The 19,592-nt window shown below is 46.2% G+C and overlaps 1 long non-coding RNA gene across 1 annotated transcript; it reads right to left on the minus strand.

Annotated features, from left to right (window-relative positions):
• LOC117093781 lies at positions 1 to 12,970 on the minus strand. The gene is made up of 5 exons (XR_004441237.1): positions 12,868 to 12,970; positions 11,978 to 12,010; positions 8,751 to 8,891; positions 6,128 to 6,275; positions 1 to 208 (listed from the first exon to the last, which is right to left on the minus strand). It is a non-coding gene; the product is annotated as an uncharacterized LOC117093781 (long non-coding RNA).
• Between the last annotated feature and the right edge of the window lie 6,622 nt (positions 12,971 to 19,592).

The raw sequence follows: 19,592 nt of genomic DNA on the forward strand, positions 1-19,592 counted from the left end.
CCAAAAGTGCTGGGATTACAGGCGTGAGCCACTGCGCCTGGCCATGGCTGTGCCTTTTTTCAATAAAAGGAGTAATCAACATGGAAAAGAGATCAAATCTTTATTGATCAGAATGGTCAGGATTGGAAAGGATAGAATTATATTTTGAGAGGCAGCTGATGAATGTGTGACTTCTGCCTCTTCAAGAACGCCAAGAGGTATCTAAGTACTGTGGAGGAAAAAGAGGCGTTAGAATGGTGTCATAGTTTTTCACCCTGCAAGGATCCATGTCACAGTCTCTTACCCTGATAGACAACTGTTTTTCCTGCCTGATGGGAGATCTGGTCTACCCTCCAAAACTAAATAGTGTGGGTAAATGGTTCAGGAGAAGGGCGGAGGAGCATGAAAGATTAGTGGCCTCAGAAGGGTGTATTTCTCTTTGCCTTTCAAATTAAATATACGATTATAGATTATTTTAATGACCACATTGCTATCTATTCTTTGAAAAAACAATGTAGCAAATTGATTATTTTCAGTGTTAAGAAAGTTGTTAAAAATGGACAGTCTTGGCCGGGCGTGGTGGCTCACGCGTGTCATCCCAGCATCTTGAGAGGCTGAGGCGGGTGGATCATCTGAGGTCAGGAATTTGAGACCAGCCTGGCCAACATGGCAAAATCCTTTCTCTACTAAAAATACAAAAAATTAGCTGGGCGTGGTGGCATGCGCCTGTAATCCCAGCTACTTGGGAGGTCAAGGCAGGAGAATTGTTTGAACCCAGGAGGCTGGGCACGGTGGCTCATCCCTGTAATCCCAGTGCTTTGAGAGGCTAAGGCGGGAGGATTGTTTGAGCCCAGGAGTTCGAGGCTACAGTGAGCTGTGATTATGCCACTGCACTCCAGCCTGGGTGACAGAGTGAGACAGTCTCTAAAAACAAATGTTAAAAAAATAAAAAAAAAGAGGCAGTCTCCTAAAGTTTATGGAGGATAATTTGGAATAACTTAAAATTTAACACACACACACACACGTACAATTAACATGTACATATCTTTTGACTCAGTAATTACTCAACTATTCCAATGGGAGTAAAACAAAAAAAACACCACCAATGCAAACACTTCCTCAAAGATGAATATAGAAGGTATTCCTTCTCAGCTTGCAGTGAGCTGAGATCCGGCCACTGCACTCCAGTCCGGCGACAGAGCGAGACTCCGCCTCAAAAAAAAAAAAAAAAAAAAGGTATTCCCTTGGTCCTGGTAGTGTCAAAATATTTGACAATTAAATCATGCTGTAATATGGGAATGGTATATCCATATTATGAAATGTAACAAGGTAATGAAAATAAGGTATATTTCTACATTCACATAGAAAACTCCCATGAAGCACTTTTTTTTTTTTTTTTAGACGGAGTCTGGCTCTGTGGCCCAGGCTGGAGTGCAGTGGCCAATCTCAGCTCACTGCAAGCTCCGCCTCCTGGGTTCACACCATTCTCCTGCCTCAGCCTCCCGAGTAGCTGGGACTACAGGTGTCCGCCACCTCACCCGGCTAGTTTTTTGTATTTTTTATTTTTTTATTTTTTATTTTTATTTTTTAAATTTATTTTTATTTATTTTTATTTTTATTTTTTTAGTTTTTTGTATTTTTTAGTAGAGACGGGGTTTCACCATGTTAGCCAGGATGGTCTTGATCTCCTGACCTCGTGATCTGCCCGCCTCGGCCTCCCAAAGTGCTGGGATTACAGGCTTGAGCCACCGTGCCCAGCCGAAGCATGTTAAATGAAGATTAAGTCTCAGACCAAAGTGGATAGTATTATTCATTGATGTTTTAAGAGGCCTTAAAATGCTTATATATGTGTAAATGCATAAAATGAACCTGGAAGAACACATCCTAGATTTTTTTTTTTTTTTTTGCTGTGGAAGGGAATAGGAAGAGACAAGGGAATGTGAGAGGGAACACTACTAACATTTTGCTCCCTGTATTTATATGGTGTTGCATTGAGATGGAATTCTCACGGAGGAGCATGTGCTAGCTCATACGAGGTTTCAGAGACTTGAAAAGTCCCGAGGAAGTCCGGGCACAGTGGCTCACACCTGTAATCCCAACACTTTGGGAGGCCGAGGCGGGCAGATCACCTGAGGTCGGGAGTTTGAGACCAGTCTGACCAACATGGTGAAACCCTGTCTCTACTAAAAATGCAAAATTATAAAATTAGCTGGGCATGGTGGCAGGTGCCTGTAGTCCCACCTATTCAGGAGGCTGAGGCAGGAGAATCGCTTGAACCTGAGAGACGGAGGTTGCAGTGAGCTGAGATCGCGCCTTTGCTCTCTGGCCTGGGCCACAAGATTGAAACTCTGTCTCAATCAATCAATCAATCAATCAATAAAATAAAAAATAAAAATAAAGAAAGAAAAGTCCCGAGGAAACAGTAGCTGTATGAACAGTGGGACTGGAGGGCGCTGGCCAAGCACCACGGATACTCTAAGGTAATGAAAAGCTGCAGGTGAGCAACGGGCAATGGAAAGCCAGGTGTGGAAACCTGAGCAGCTGCCTGGCGTCTTACCAAGAAAGTGAATGAAGCTGCAGACCAGCCTAGGAATAATTAACTTCTGGCCCAACTCCAGAGAAGGTTCGAGGCTCAACAAAGCCAGTAAGGGGTCAGGAGGAGGTGGGGAAGCGAGACCCTTTGCACATCTCAAACAACACAGTGGCTACGCCCAAGTCCCTAATAGTGCTGTAATGTTTCTGGAGTCCCCAACAGAACGGTGAACACAGTCACTTTCCAGCCTCACAGTGCAAACAGGGAAAAGCAGTCACTCAGCTTGATTCGAAAGCAAAGCCCCACAGGATTCAGGAGGAAAGGATGGGAAGAGGGTGAGGGATAATACTGCTCGGGTGACGCGTGCACCGAAACTCACAAATCCCTACGAAAGAATTTACTCAGATAACCAAACACCACCTGTTCCCCAATAACCTATGGAAATAAAAAAATTTCAAACATGAGACCAGGCATGTTGGCTCCTGCCTGTAATCCCAGCACTTTGGGAGGCTGAGGCAGGTGGCTCACCCGAGGTCAGGAGTTCAAGACCAGCCTGGCCAACATGGCAAAACCCCATTTCTACTAAAAATACAGAATTAGCCGGGCGTGGTGGTGCACACCTGTAATCCCAGTAACTCGGGAGGCTGAAGCAGGGGAATGGCTTGAACCCGGGAGGGGAAGGTTGCAGTGAGCCCAGATCGTGCCGTTGCACCGCAGCTGGGGCAATAAGAGCGAAAATCATCTCAAAAAAAAAAAATTAAAAAACCCCCCAAAACCGAAATGCCCCACAGGAATCTTTGTCTCTGTGCCACTGATGTTGTGAATAATGACTCCAAAGATGTTTCTGAATAAATGGCTCTGAGTTCTGACAAGCGCATCTTGCTGTTGGGAAGGATGAATACTGACTTTAACCACCCCTGACCCTGGGTTCTGTCTGAGGTTTCATCTCTTAGAGGCCAATGGGCTAAGGCGTCCGGGCTTGCCACGTCCATTTCCATATACATAAAATGGCAGTTTTGATGGAAAGAGAGGTAATGAGCGAGATGCTTATAATAGAGTTTATAGTAGGGATTCATTTAATGGTGCCTATTCGTGAGTGGTCTTTGAATAACATCTCATTAAGGTGACGGGATTTGACACCTGGGTTTGGGCAGAACCCAAGACTCCCAAGCCTGTTTCCTCACTGGTATATGGGCATGATGATTCCTATAGTCCCTTCCTGAGGTCACAGTGAAGGTTAAATGAGGTGCTGGGCAGGAATTACTCAGCATGGTGGCCAGAGCTTATTGTGATCAATCAAATCCTCACTAAATAACACAGAGCACAGGGATGCGTGGACTCTCCCATGTCTCCTGACTCTGCTTTTCTCTTTCTCTTGTGTTTTTCTTCTCTTTTCTTTTTTCTTTCTTTCTTTTTTTTTTGAGACGGAGTCTCGCTGTGTTGCCCAGGCTGGAGTGCAGTGTCGCGATCTTGGCTCACTGCAAGTTCTGCCTCCCGGGTTCACACCATTCTCCTGCCTCAGCCTTCCGAGTAGCTGGGACTACAGGTGCCCGCCACCATGCCCAGCTAATTTTTTTTTTTGTATTTTTAGTAGAGACTGGGTTCTTTTCTCTTTTTGAGAAAGGGTCTTACTCTGTCACCCAGGCTGGAGTGCAGTACCATCATGCTCACTCAGCTAATATTTATTTATTTATTTATTTCGAGACGGAGTCTTGCTCTGTCATCCAGGTTGGAGTGCAATGGTGTGATCTCGGCTCACTGCAACCTCCACCTCCGGAGTTCAAGCAATTCTCCTGTCTCAGTCTCCTGAGTCGCTGGGATTATAGGCGCCCACCCCCACGCCTGGCTCATTTTTGTATTTTTAGTAGAGATGGGGTTTTGCCATGTTGACCAGGCTGGTCTCAAACTCCTGACCTCAGGTAATCCTACTGCCTCGGCCTCCCAAAGTGCTGATATTACAGGCATGAGCCACTGTACTTGGCCTAATTTTTTTTTTTTTTTTTTTTTTTTTTAGTTTTTGTAGACATGGGGGTTTCACTATGTTGCCCAGGCTGGTCTCCAACTTCTGGACTCAAGTGATCCTCTCACATTGGCCTCCCAAAGTGCTGGGATTGCTGGTGTGAACCCATTGTGCCTGGCCTCTTTTCGATGGAAACTAAACTTATTTCTTCACCAGTCTGGGATCAAGGACTGATCATCCAAGCCAGAGGTCAGAGGTCTTTTTAGTAGGGCCCAGTGGCCAACTTCAACCCAACCCACCGTCAGTGTTTTTACAGCCCATGCCATGAGCTAATGGTTTTCTCATTTTTAAATGGTTGACCAAAAAAAAAAAGAAAAGGCAACGAATACTTTTCCATACCTAAAAATTATATGAGATCCAAATCTCAGGATACATAAATATTATTGGGCCAGGTACAGTGGCTCATGCCTGTAATCTCAACAGTTTGGAAGGCTGAGGAGGAAGGATCGCTTGAACTCAGAAATTCAAGACCAGCCTGGACAACACAGCGAGACCCCGGTCTCTAAAAATGAAAAAATTAGCCAAAGATGTTTCCATCTTTGTTGTAAATTTTTGTCGATGAACACAAGCTGTGTGTGGCATGTGCCTGTGGTCCCAGTTACTTGGGAGGCTGAGGTGGGAGGATCGCTTGATCCTGGGAGGTTGAGGCTGCAGTGAGCTGTGATTGCACCACTGCACTCCAGCCTGGGTGACTGAGTCCCCATTTAAAAAAAATATATTGGAACACAGCCACATTCTTTTTTCTTTTTTTTTTTTTTTTCTGAGACGGAGTCTTGCTCTGCTGCTCATGTTGGAGTGTGGTGGCGCAACTTCTGCCTCCTGGGTTCAAGCGATTCCCCTGCCTCAGCTTCCTGAGGAGCTGGGACTACAGGCGCCCGCCACCATGCCCGGCTAATTTTTGTATTTTTAGTAGAGATGGGGTTTTACTGTGTTGCCCAGGCTGGTCTCGATCTCCTGACCTCAGGCAATCCTATTGCCTCGGCCTCCCAAAGCGGTGAGATTACAGGCGTGAGCCACCACACCCGGCCCATTCATTTGTTTTTGTCTTGCTTGTGGCTGCTTTTGTGCTGCAATGGCAGAGTTGAGTATTTGTGACAGAGACCACATGATCTGCTCAGCCTAAGGTGTTTACTATTGGGCCCTTCACAGGAAGTGTTTGCCAACTGCTGGTCTAAGCCATTACCAGTTAATCTAAGCTGCAAGCTCCCCACTCCCTTACTCCAGAGGATTTTCACTTTAAGAGATCTATACGGGACCAGGCGCGGTGGCTCATGCCTGTAATCCCAGCACTTTGGGAGGCCGAGACGGGCAGATCACCTGAGGTCGGGAGTTCCTAGACCAGCCTGACCAACGTGGAGAAACCCCGTCTGTACCAAAAATACAAAATTAGCCGGGTGTGGTGGCGCATGCCTGTAATCCCAGCTACTCGGGAGGCTGAGGCAGGAGAATCGCTTGAACCCGGGAGGTGGATTTTGCAGTGAGCCAAGATCACGCCATTGCACTCCAGCCTGGGCAACAAGAGCGAGACTCCGTCTCCAAAAAAAAAAAAAAAGATCTGTAGGGTCCCCCATTCCACCGTTCCCCAACCAGCTTACTTCTGAGGAGAACATTGCTTCCATTTCCTATCTTTATCGTAATTTTTTGTCAATGAACACCAACTCCGATTCAGAATATAGCCTTCCTTGGTGCAATTGTGAATGACTTTTTGTCTGAAGATGAAGGGGAAGACACACTGAGGAGAATCTGCAGGAAAATGGGGGCAGAGGGAGAATTATGAACACAGACAGTTCTAAAAAATTGTTTAATTTTTAATTTATGTGGGTACTTAGTAGGCATATATATTTATGGAGTATAGGGGATACTTTGATACAGACATACAATGCATAACAATCACATCAAAGTAAATGGGGTATCCATTACCCCAAGCATTTATCCTTTGTATTACAGACAATCCAATCATACTCTTTTAGCTATTTCAAACTGTATAAATTGTTATTGACTATAGTCATCCTATTGTACCATCAAATACTAGATCTTATTTATTCTTTTATTTATTTGTTTATTTTTTTTTTTTTGGAGACAGAGTTTCACTCTTGTTGTCCAGGCTGGAGTGCAGTGGTGCAATCTTGGCTCACTGCAACCTCTGCCTCCCATGTTCAAGTGATTCTCCTGCTTCAGCCTCCCGAGTAGCTGGGATTACAGGTGCCACCACCACGCTTGGTTAATTTTTGTGTTTTTAGTAGAGATGGGGTTGCACTATGTTGGTCAGGCTGGTCTCGAACTCCTGACCTCAGGTGATCCACCTGCCTCGGCCTCCCAAAGTGCTGGGATTACAGGTGTGAGCCACTGAGCCCAGCCTACATCTTATTTATTCTTTCTAATTATTTATTTTACCCATTAGTCATTCTCCACTTCCCCACCCCATTCCCTCTTCCTAGCCTCTCATGACCATCCTTCTACTCTCTGTCTCCATGAATTCAATTGTTCTTATTTTTAGCTCCCACAAGTAAGTGAGAACATGAGAAGTTTCTCTTTCTGTGCCTGGCTTATTTAACTTGACAAAATGACCTCCATTCATGTTCTTGCAAATGACAGGATCTCATTCTTTTTTTATGGCTGAATAGTACTCCATTGTGCATATGTACCAAATTTTCTTTATGCATTCATCTGTTGACAGGCACCTTGGTTGCTTCCAAATCTTGGCTATTGAGAACAGTGCTGCAATAAATATGGGAGTGCAGATGTCTCTCTGACATATGAGCTTCCTTTCTTTTGGGAATATACCCAGGAGTGGGATTGCTGGGTCGTATTGAGGCTGTAGAACAGGGATATAGGGTAACCAAGGGTTAAGGTATAAGTAAAAGAACAGCAGGTGCAGCCAGTTTTAGGCAAGATTAGGCAGCATCCAGGTCACATCCTCACTCCTATGATAACAAGACAGTAGTCTCCATTCCAGCCTCTGATTGACTGGGCCAAATCTCCACTTCAGCCTCTGATTGGTCATGGGCAAATCCTTCATAAGGTGTAACCAATTGGAGGCCTCTAAAGGGTACCTAGGGGTGTTACCTAATTCTTCTAGCCTAATGAGAACCCTAGAGGGCATTGTAATTGGTGTGCTTGAGCCTGTTGCTCAAGCCAGCTCCCACCCTGTGGAGTGTACTTTTACTTCAATAAATCTGTGCTGTCATTACTCATTCTTTTGCTGCTTTGTTTGTCTTTTGTTGCTTTGTTTGTGCGTTTTGTTTGATTCTTTGTTCAACACGCTAAGAACCTGGACAACTGACTGTCAAGACCTTCCATCTGGTAACAGTATGGCAGCTCTGTTTTCAGTTTTTTGAGGAACCTCCAAACTGTTCTCCACAGTGGTTGTACTAACTCACATTTCCTGAGAGACTTTTTTGTTTGTTTGTTTGTTTTTATGAGATGGATTCTTGCTCTGTCACCAGGCTGGAGTGCAGTGGCGTGATCTCAGCTCACTGTAACCTCCAAGTCCTGGGTTCAAGTCATTCTCCTGCCTTAGCCTCCCGAGTAGCTGTGACTACAGGTGCGTGCCACCACGCCCAGATAATTTTTGTATTTTTAGTAGAGATGGGGTTTCCCCATGTTGGCCAGGATGGTCTCGATCTCTTGACCTTGTGGTCCACTCACCTCAGCCTCCTAAAGTGCTGGGATTACAGGTATGAGCCACTGTGCCCAGCCTTCCTGAGAGTTTTAAGTGTAATCATTGCTGAACTAACGGCACACCATGCTACTTTTCATGTTTTTTTGAGACTGAGTCTCACTCTGTCACCCAGGTTGGAGTGCAGTGGCATGATCTTGGCTCACTGCAACCTCCTCCTCTTGGGTTTAAGAAATTCTCCTACCTCAGCCTCCTGAGTAGCTGGGATTACAGGCATACACCACCACACCTGGCTAATTTTTGTATTTTTAGTAGAGATGGGGTTTTACCATGTTGGCCAGGCTGGTCTCGAACTCCTGACCTCAGCTGATCCATCCACCTCGGCCTCCCAAAGTGCTGGGATTACAGGTATGAGCCATTGCTCCCGGCCAAACCATGCTTTGTTGACCACACTGAGCTATTTTCAAAGCAATTAAAATTTTGTAAAGGAGTCAGGATTTGAACTCAAGTCTGTCTGACACCAAAAACCATGTAGCCAGCTGCTATTCACTACTTCTTGGGTCCTGGCCGTCTAGGACAGTCCAACCCAGGGTACTCACCCAACCCTGTGCAGTAGCGCCATCTGCCTTGGAATTCCTTGTCAAGAGAACACCAGTCAAAGTCACTGTGGGTAGAGATGCAGCTGTAGTAGGTGACATCACCATAGGTAAACGGGAAGATGCAGGGTTCATGGGAGATCACTGGAAAAGAAAAGACACGTTGGGTTGGGCGCGGTGGCTCACGCCTGTAATCCCAGCACTCTGGGAGGCCAAGGCGGGTGGATCACGAGGTCAGGAGTTCAAGACCAGCCTGGCCAAGATGGTGAAACCCCATCTCTACTAAAAATACAAAAATTAGCTGGGCGTGGTGGTGGGCACCTGTAATCCCAGCTACTCAGGAGGCTGAGGCAGAGAATTTCTTGAATCCGGGAGGCAGAGGTTGCAGTGAGACAAGATCATACTGCTGTACTCCAGCCTGGGCAACAGACCAAGACTCTGTCAAAAAAAAAAAAGAAAAGAAAAGAAAAGAAAAAGACGAGACACACTGAATGTAGGGCCGGCTTACAAAGTGATTTTTTTTTTTTAATTTTTATTTTTTATTTTTGAGACAGGATCTAGCTCTGTTGCCTAGGCTGGAGTGCAGTGGTGCAATCATGGCTCACTGCAGCCTCAGACTCCTAGGCTCAAGTGATCCTCCTGCCTCAGGCTCCCAAGTAGCTGGGACTGCAGGTGGATACCACCACGCCTGGCTAATATTTATATGTTTTGTAGAGACGAGGTTTTGCCATGTTGCCCAGACTGGTCTCGAACTCCTGGACTCCTGGAATCCATCCATCTTGGCAAAGTGCTGGGGTGACAGGCATGAGCCACTGCGTCCAGCCGGACAAAGGGAATTGACTTTTAAATGTCTATCTTGATGATCTGCACCGTGCTTCTCATACATCCCTCCATATCTGCATGTATTAGGTTGCAGCAAAAGTAATTGCGGTTTTTGCCACTAAAAGTAATGACAGTTAGCTGGTCTCACTAACTGCCTTTCCTGTGTGTGGTGGAAGATACAAGTGAATATCAAAGGAAGCCTTAGTTCAACCCAGGGCTGGAAGCAAACTGGAGTTGCTGGCTTCCTTTTCATGGAAGTCCTCTAGCAACTGCACACCTGATTTCCCTAAGCCGAAACTCTGGAGTCCTTTTTTCTTTTTCTTTTTAGAGACAGGAGAGGAATGGAGATGAGGTAATCATGGGCACATGGAGAAGTTATGATGAGAAAGTGGACAAGCATTTTGTTCTAATCTTTTCTTTTTTTTTTTTTCCTTTTGAGACCGAGTCCTACTCTGTTGCCCAGGCTGTAGTGCGGTGATGTAATCTCAGCTCACTGCAAGCTCTGCCTCCTGGGTTCACGCCATTCTTCTGCCTCAACCTCCTGAGTAGCTGGGACTACAGGCGCCCGCCACCACGTCTGGCTAATTTTTTGTATTTTTAGTAGAGACGAGGTTTCACCATGTTAGCCAGGATGGTCTCGATCTCCCGACCTCGTGATCCGCCTGCCTCGGCCTCCCAAAGTGCTGGGATTACAGGCGTGAGCCACAGTGCCGGCCTCTCTCTCTCTCTTTTTTTCTTTTTTAATTTAAAGAGACAGGATCTCACTCTGTCATCCAGGCTGGAGTGCAGTGGCATGATCACAGCTCACTGCTGCCTCAAACTCCTAGGATTAAGCGATCCTCCTGTTTCAGCCTCCTGAGTAGCTGGAATTACAGGTGTGTGCCCCCACACCTGGCTAATTTTTTTAGTTTTTGTTAAGGCAAGGTCTCGCTATGTTGCCCAGGTTGGTCTTGAACTTCCAGGCTCAAGTGATCCTCCTGCTTCAGTCTCCCGAAGTGCTGGGATCACAGGCCGAGCCACGGTGCCCAGCCTGTAAATTTACTAAAAATTGTTGAATGGTAAACTTTAAAATGGATGAATTTTATGGAATGTAGATTGTACCTCGATAAGGCTGTTCAATTTATCAAACAAGCAAGCAAACAATAAAAACTACCAATGCTTTTTTTGGAAGTTTAATTCATAGAAGTAGAGAGTAGAATGGTGGTTACTGGAGGCTGGGGGTGTGGCATGGGGACTAGGGAGATGTTAAGGGTCATAGAGTTTCAGTTAGACTGGAGGAATAAGTTTTAGAGATTTATTGGACAGCATGGTGACTATTAAATTTCAAAACTGCTAAAGATTAGATTTGATTTTATTGTTTATTTATTTTTAGCTGGAGTCGTGCTCTGTTGTCCAGGCTGGAGTGCAATGGCGTGATCTCTGCTCACTGCAACCTCTGCCTCCCAGGTTCCAATGATTCTCCTGTCTGTCTCCCGAGTAGCTAGGATTACAGGTGCCCACCACCACGCCCAGGTAATTTTTGTATTTTTTTGTAGAGACAGAGTTTCACCATGTTGGCCAGGCTGCTCTCGAACTCCTGACCTCATGATCTGCCCACTTCAGCCTCCCAAAGTGCTGGGATTACAGGCGTGAGCCACTGAGCCCAGCCAAAAAAATTAAATTTTAAATGTTCTGACCATAAAAAAATAAGTATGTGAGGTGATGGGTGTATTACTCAGCATGATTTAACCATTCCTCAGTGTAAAAATACATCACAATATCCAATTCTACCCCACAAATATATACGATTATTATTTGTTAATTAAAAATAAAATAAAACAACGAACAAACAAAAAGCTGCGGCACGAATGCTGATGTTAGTTACAATGGAGGAGAGAGCAGTTTTTGGAGGGGCAAGGGAGGAAAACTCAAATAGCGAACTGAACTGGATCTTGAAACATGGTTTGGCTGCTGTGACCACGGATGGTCTTTTTTTTTTTTTTTTGAGACAGGATCTTACTCTGTTGCCCTGGCTGGAGTGCAGAGTTGTGATCACAGCTCACTGCAGCCTTCATCTCCTGGGCTTGAGTGAGCCTCTCACCTCGGCCTCCCGAGTAGCTGGGATTACAGGTTCGCACCACCATACCTCGGCAATTTTTGTGTTTTTAGTAGAGATAGGGTCTTGCTATGTTGCCCAGGCTTGTCTTGAACCCTTGGGCTCAAGTGATTCTCCCGCTTTGGTCTCCCAAAGTACTGGAATTACAGGCCTGAGTCCCCAGACCTGGCAACGGAGGGCCTTTCATGCCACAAGAACAGCAGAGGAAAGGCTGAGATGGCAAGAAAGGGCAAGGGACTTCAGGAATATAATGTTGCTTAAGGGGTGGGGCTAGCATGTGAGACATGAACAAATGAAGAGATGGTCTCCCTACCTTGAGTCGGAGGGTGCAAATGTGCAATCAGTTCTGAAAGAGAAAAGAAAGGGTAACATTTAGATCCCTCCTAAGTTACTCTATTCCCAGAGTAATGGCTGTGAAAAGTACCTCAACATTCAAGCAGCCAACTGTTCCGTTGTAAAACACCTACGGTATCGTACCCATGAACACTTCTAATTGGGAGACTGTGCATCTACTCACAAAAGCCATTTATTTATTTTATTTTATTTTATTTTTTTGAGATGGATCTCGGCTCACTGCAACCTCCGCCTCCTAGGTTCCAGTGATTTTTGTGCCTCAGCCTCCTGAGTAGCTGGGATTATGGGTGCTGACCACCAAACCCGGCTAATATTTGTATTTTTAGTAAAGATGGGGTTTTACCATCTTGGCCAGGCTGGTCTCGAACTCCCAACCTCAAGTGATCCTCCTGCCTCCGCCTCCCAAAGTGCTGGGATTACAAGCGTGAGCCACTGCACCCGGTCTGAAAGCCCATTTATTCAGACAAGGAACTCTGAGCATTCCAAAGGCTTTCTTTTCATTTTTGAAACATTTGCTTATTTATTTAATTTATTGAGAGGGACAGAGTCTCGCCCTGTTGCCCACGCTGGAGTGCAGTGGTACGATGATGGCTCACTGCAGCCTCGACCCCCTGGGCTCAAACCATTGGCCCCTCTAGGATGGACAGGCATGAGCCATCACGCGCAGCTAATTTTTGTATTTTTATTTGGTAGATATGGGGTTTTGATACGTTGCCCAGGCTGATCTTGACCTCTTAGGCTCAAGAGATCTGCCCGCTGCAGCCTCCTGAGTAGCTCCGACCATAGGCACATGCTGTCACGCCTGGCTCCTGCAAAGGCTTTTCTAGGGTTAGGTGACAGTAAACTCACTCTATCCATGTTAGTCAACGTCCATCTATTTGTTGAAATTCTGCAGTTCTCCAGGTCAGAGAGAATCCTCTAGCTTTCACCCCCATGTCCACGTTTCAGGAAAACAACGTGTCAGTTCACTGCATGAGATTGCATTTCCCCAGAAGCCTCAGTGGTGTTTTTTTTTTTTTTCTTCTTCTTCTTCTTCTAGAAAATTGGGCTCTTTCATCATCCTTGAGCCTATTTTAGGGCGTTTAAGTGTCTGTTGTACCAACACCTCCCACAGAGCCTCTGTCTAATAACAGTGACTCAGGCTGACTTGGCTATCACCACGTTCCTGTTGCCGCCTTCATTTCGTCTTCACAACAGCCTCAGGAGGCAGATGCGGATTTATCACTCCCTTCCCTCCCAGCCCCACCTCCCAAGTTTGACAGATAGGAAAACGTGCTATAAAGGGACAACTTGCCAGAAAGTCTACGGTCGACTGGTAGGAATTAGGCATAAGCTCAAGAAGTCTGACTTCACAGACTGTTCGGCACAGTCTTTGTCAGGGCGCACTGCAGGCATTCAGTAGATGTTGGTCTGACCTCAGAAGTGCCAGTTTTCTGTGCAAGGGAATAAACTTCCCTTTCTCCTTCCTCCTCCCCTTCTCCTCCCCTTTCCCTCCCCATCCCCCACCCCCTTCCTCCCCCTCCCCTCCCTTTCCTCCCCCTCCTCTCCCCTTTCGCCTTCCCCCTCCCCCTCCCTCTCCTCCTCTCCCCATCTCCTCGTCTCCTCTGCTTTCCTCTCCTCTCCTCCTCTTCTCTCCTCTCCTCTTCTCTCCTCTCCTCTCCTTTTTTCCTGCTCCTTATGGGGCAGGGCTAACTCATAGGCAGTGTGCCCAGAGTCAGCCGACTTTTCTTTATTTTTATTTTATTTTTGAGATGGAGTCTTGCTCTGTCACCCAGGCTAGAGTGCATTGGTGTGATCTTGGCTCACTGCAACCTCTGTCTCCCGGATTCAAGTGATTCTCATTCCTCAGCCTCCCAAGTAGCTGGGATTATAGGCGTCCACCACCATGTCCGGCTAATTTTGCATTTGTAGTAGAGATGGAGTTTTGCCATGTTGGCCGGGCTGGTCTCGAACCCCTGGCCTCAAGTGATCTGCCCACCTCGGCCTCCCAAAGTGCTGTGTCTGACTGACTTTCTTTACCTTTGATAAAAAGATGCTAATTCATAGGTTGTTGGTATTGTTATATTATATATATATGTGTATATATGTGTGTGTATTTATGTGTGTGTGTATGTATATACACACACATATATATATTTATGTGTGTGTATATATATATTTTTTAGACAGGGTCTCTCTGTCGCCCATGCTGGAGAATGCAGTGTTGCAACCATGGCTTACTGCAGCCTTGACCTTCTGGGCTCAAGTGATCCTCTCCCCTCAGCCTCCCGAGTGGCTAGGACTACAGTCGTGTGCCACCACACCCGGCTAATTTTTGTATTTTTTGTAGAGATGGGGTTTCATCATGTTGCCCAGACTGGTCTTCAACTCCTGGGCTCAAGTGATCCTCCCACCTTGGCCTCCCCAAATGCTAGAATTACAGGCGGAATTACAGCCCGTAAATACAGGAATTACAACACCTGGCCAATAATACATATTTTCATCTTTAATTTATTTTTATTTTTTATTTTTGTAGAGACAGGGGTCTTGCAATGTTGGCCAGGCTAGTCTTGAATTCCCATCCTCAAGCAATCCTCCTTCCTTGGCCTCCCAAAGTGTATAATGATATATATTTGTAATATACGTGTATGATCATGATCTACCATTGTGCATAGAAGTGGAGGCTTGGAGAGGGAAATTGCTTGTTCAAAGCCACAGAACTAGGAAGTAGTGCAGGTATAACAGAGTCTCTACAACAGTCTTGCCTCGTGGAGTCATTGTCACAAACCTGAACCTCCTCCAAGTGCAGCTGGTGAGTGACTGTCATTTTAGGTTAAAGCCACAGGTGCTAATATTTTGTGTTAAACCCCATGATTCGAGGTGCTGCTGGGTGACTTTTCTACTTTGTCCAGTCATGGAGCTCTTGGCTCTGCCAACAGCTAATCTTTATAATCTTTCACCCTTATTGTCTTTAATCTCTATCATCTTCTCCTAGTTTTACAGATGAAAGAGCAGAGAAATACTTTTATGTGTGTTTTGTCCACATAGCCAAAACCAGGTGCAACCTGGACTCAGGTTCTGCTCTGTCTGATTTCAGAGACGGGGCTATTTCTTTCAGACTGCGGTGGCCCTAGTCCTTTGCCATCCCATCTATGAATATTGCTGAACACAACTAAGTCCTTAAGTTGTTGTGATTTAAGCCTCATGTTCCATCATGTCGCTGGACAAACATGAGCTTTTTTTTTTTTTTGAGACGGAGTCTTGGTCTGTTGCCCAGGCTGGAGTGCAGTGGCATCATCTCGGTTCATTGCAACTTCCGTCTCCAGGGTTCAAGCAATTCTCCTGCCTCAGCCTCCTGAGTAGCTGGGATTACAGACTCCCACCACCAAGCCCGGCTAATTTTTGTATTTTTAGTTGAGACAGGGTTTCACCATGTTAGACAGGTTTCACCATGTTGGCCAGGCTGGTCTGGTCTGGAACTCCTGACCTCAGGTGATCCGCCCGCCTCGGCCTCCCAAAGTGCTGGGATTACAGGCGTGAGCCACCGCGCCCGGCCAGCTTGAGCATTTTTATCCCTTAATCTTCCTTCTTTTCCAACTAATCAAATGATGAAGAGACACCACTGCCGCCGCCGCCGCCACCACCATTGAGAATTACTTTCGTGTGTGTGAGGACGTAGCACATGATCTCCCAACTAACAAGAGGAAGAACTAGGGGTGGAACCCGGGACTCCCCAAGTCCTCTCTTCTGCACAGAACACTGTGCTGTGTTCAAAAGAGATCATGGACAATGAACAGAATCTGTTTCCTGCCTGTCTCAAACCCTGCTCTGTCCCCTGCTCCTCCCGTCGCTCGCCCACCTTGCTGCCTCACCTGCGTTCAGCCCACACATGCAGCCAGCCAGCGACACCCATCCCACCAGGTTCTGCATCACCTCCAACTGCTGCAGGTGTCATGCACCGCAGCCAGCGTCACCTCTGATTTTATACTCTCCCATTTCGGCCCCTCCTACTCCAGCTGCTCTCATAGATGTACTTGACAGCATTTTCTCCCCGTTCTCAATCTCAAGGTGCTCAGAAAAACTGGCAGCATCCGCCTTGGAATGTCTTTAAGACAATGGGCAGTGATATTCCTGAATATTCATGAGGTTATAGAGGCTATGATAAATCCATACAGAGCTGGTGGGGAACATTCTGGAGATTCACCCCTCACCTCACATTAAAGGCATGTTCAGGACACTGAGCCGGAGCCAGAACACCGTACCCTCTGGAAGGGCTGACGTGAACACCAGAGAGAACTCATTATTCTTTTCCTGCTCAGCGGAAGAGTCACTGTACCCCAAGGCACTGGATCAACTGTGATAAAACATTTTTTCAGAACCAAAGTTGGTATCTAGCCAACGGTACTGGGTGGGTAGGGCGGGGACGAAAGAAAAATCTTTCCCGAGGTCATGAAGTGTCAGGATGGTACCTGGATTTTAGAGCCTCCCTGGGATTGCCACTCATCACAGGCACACAGAAATTCCCGATGATTCTAAGAGACAGGACATCATTCAGGCCCTCCGTTGTTACCTTCTGTAAACATGAAGAGGGATGGCATTGGGTTTGGATTCAGAACATCTAGCTGCAATGCCGGCTTTAGGACTAGCGGAAAATAGAGGAGCATTCACATCGGATAGACTCACGTTCAAATCCTGAATTTTCCACTTATTAGTTGGGGACGTTACCTAAATGCCTTGACCTCTATCTGTGACAGGGGTTGTTGAATGTCCTTTTCCACAGAAGCATGGCACAAGACCAGTGGCAGGCATTCAAGCTTCCCGAGTATTTGTTGCTTTTAAGAGTTGAATAAGGCTGGGCGTGGTGGCTCACGCCTGTAATCCGAGTACTTTGGGAGGCCGAGTCAGGCGGATCACTTGAGGTCAGGAGTTCGAGGCCAACCTGGCCAACACGGTGAAACCCCATTTCTACTAAAAATACAAAAATTAGCCAGGTGTGGTGGCAGGTGCCTGTAATCCCATCTACTCGAGAGGGTGAGAGGGGAGAATCGCTTGAACCCAGGAGGTGGAGGTTGCAGTGAGCCGAGATCGTGCTATTGCACTCCAGCCTGGGCAACAGAGCGAGACTCTGTCTTCAGGAAAAAACAACAACAACAAAAAAGAGTTGAATAATTATAGTGAAGACACACAGATCTTCCTGAACCCTGTGCATCTGCAAGGGTTGCCATAAAATGCCACAGGCTGGGGGTGTTTTCTCATAGTTCTAAAGGCTGGGACTCCATGGTCAAGGTGCTGGCAAGCTCAGTTTCGGGTGAGGACTCTCTTCCTGGCTTCTGCCTTTCCACTGTGTTCTTATGAGGCATTTTCTCTGTGTGCATGGAGAGAGGGGGGCAAGAGAAAGCGAATATCCATAATCCCAGATACTCAGGAGGCTGAGACAGGAGAACCAATTGAACCCAGGAGGTGGAGGTTGCAGTGAGCCGAAACTGTGCCACTCCATTCCAGCCTGGGAAACAGAGCAAGACTCCATCTCAAAAAAATTAATTTTAAATTTATATATATATATATTTAATAGAGACAAGGTCTGACTATGTTGCTCAGGCTGGTCTCGAACTTCTGGGCTCAAACAATCCTCCTGCCTTGGCCTCCCAAAGTGCTGGGATTACAGGAGTAATTACAGGGGTGAGAGAGAGAGATCTAGTAACTGTCTCTTCTTAAAAGGACACCATCCCTATGGGATTAAGACCTTGCCTTTGTGATCTCGCTTAACCTTTTTTTCCCTTTTCTTCCTTCCTTCCTTCCTTCCTTCCTTCCTTCCTTCCTTCCTTCCTTCATTCCTTCATTCCTTCCTGCTTTCCTCCTCCCTCCCTCCCCTCCCAGAGCATTGGCAGTTCTTCTTTTTTCTTTTCTTTTCTTCCTTCCTTCTTTTCTTTTCTTTTCTTTTCTTTTCTTCCTTCCTTCCTTTGTTTCTTTCTCTCTCTCTCTCCCTTCCTTCCTTCCTCCCTCCCTCTCTCCCTTCCTTCCTTCCTTCCTTCCTTCTTCCTTCCTTCCTTCCTTCCTTCTTTCCTTCCTTCTCTCTCTCTCCCTCTCTCTCTTTCTCTCTCTCTCTTTTTCTCTTTCTTTCTTTCTTTCTTTCTTCCTTTCAGAGTATCTCACATTTCACTCTGTCACCCAGGCTGGAGTGTAGTGGTACGATCATGGCTCACTGCAACCTCAACCCCCTCTGTCTCAAGCAATCCTCTAGCCTCAGCCTTCTGAGTAGCTGGGACTACAGGTGAGCACCACCATGCCTGTCTAATTATTTATTTTTTATTTTGTAGAGATGGAGTCTCACTATATTGCCTAGGCTGGTCTCAAACTCCTGGGCTCAAGAGATCCTACACCTCAGCCTCCCAAAGTGATGGGATTACAGGCATGAGCCACCTCGCCTGGCCCTCACTTAACCTTTGTTACCTTGTCATAGAACCTCTCTCCAAATATAGCCACACTGGGGGTTAGGGCTTTAACATGTAAATTTTGGGAAGACCCGGTTCAGTCTGTAACACCCTGATGTATCTCTGCAAAATGAGATTTTGGTCTCAGCCTTGCTTATGTCATTGGAAAAGCTGAGAGCTTGGGCATGAGAGTTAATACAAAAAGCAACATGAAAAGTAAAGATGAAACATGAAAAGTGAAGTCAACATAGAAAGAGATGTTTCAATTCACGGGACAGTTGAAGCGTGTCCCCATGTAGATGACTGGCATTAATTTTCACCTATAGCTCTCATGGAATTGAGAGTTTCCAGAGATAAATTGTGATGGGCAATCACTGGCACATGGAGAAGCTGGAAAGAGGAAGTGGATGGGCATTTCGTTCTTATCTCTTCTATTATTTTTTTTTTTTTTGAGACGGAGTCTCACATTGTCGCCCAGGCTGGAGTGCAGTGGTGCGATCTCAGCTCACTGCAACCTCCGCCTCCTGGGTTCATGTAATTCTCCTGCCTCCGCCTCCCAAGTAGCTGGGATTACAGGTGCCCGCCACCATGCCCGGTTAATTTTTGTATTTTTCATAGAGATGGGGTTTCACCATGTTGACCAGGCGGGTCTTGAACTCCTGGCCTCAAGTGATCCACCTGCCTTGTTCTCCCAAAGTGCTGGGATGACAGGTGTGAGCCACCACGCCCGGCCTCTTCTATTCTTTTAGAGACAGGATCTCACTCTGTTGCCCAGGCTGGAGTGCAGTGGTGTGATGTGTGATCATAGATCACTGCAGCCTTGACCTTCTGAGCTCAAGCAATCCTTCTGCCTCAGCCTCCTGAATAGCTGGGGCCGGAGATATGCACCACTGCTCCTGGCTAATTTCTTAACATTTTTGTGAAGACAGAGTCTGTATAAAATAAAGTGTAAATAGTACCATAAATAAAGTATACATAGTACCATTTTATAGAAGTATAAAATGGACATTAGAGATTCTGAACTGAAGTAGCTCTTGAGTTCTAGAGAGTTGGAGAATCCAGGAATCAACAATGCTGTGGAACTCCTACAGCGTTTTATGAAGAATGGCCCTCGAGGAAAGTGGGAGTTGTTAGTGGGCACTGCGTTCATGCCTCAGCTAAACA

This window comes from Trachypithecus francoisi, unplaced genomic scaffold (assembly GCF_009764315.1).
Source record: "Trachypithecus francoisi isolate TF-2019V2 unplaced genomic scaffold, Tfra_2.0 Lachesis_group12, whole genome shotgun sequence".
Taxonomy (NCBI): domain Eukaryota; kingdom Metazoa; phylum Chordata; class Mammalia; order Primates; family Cercopithecidae; genus Trachypithecus; species Trachypithecus francoisi.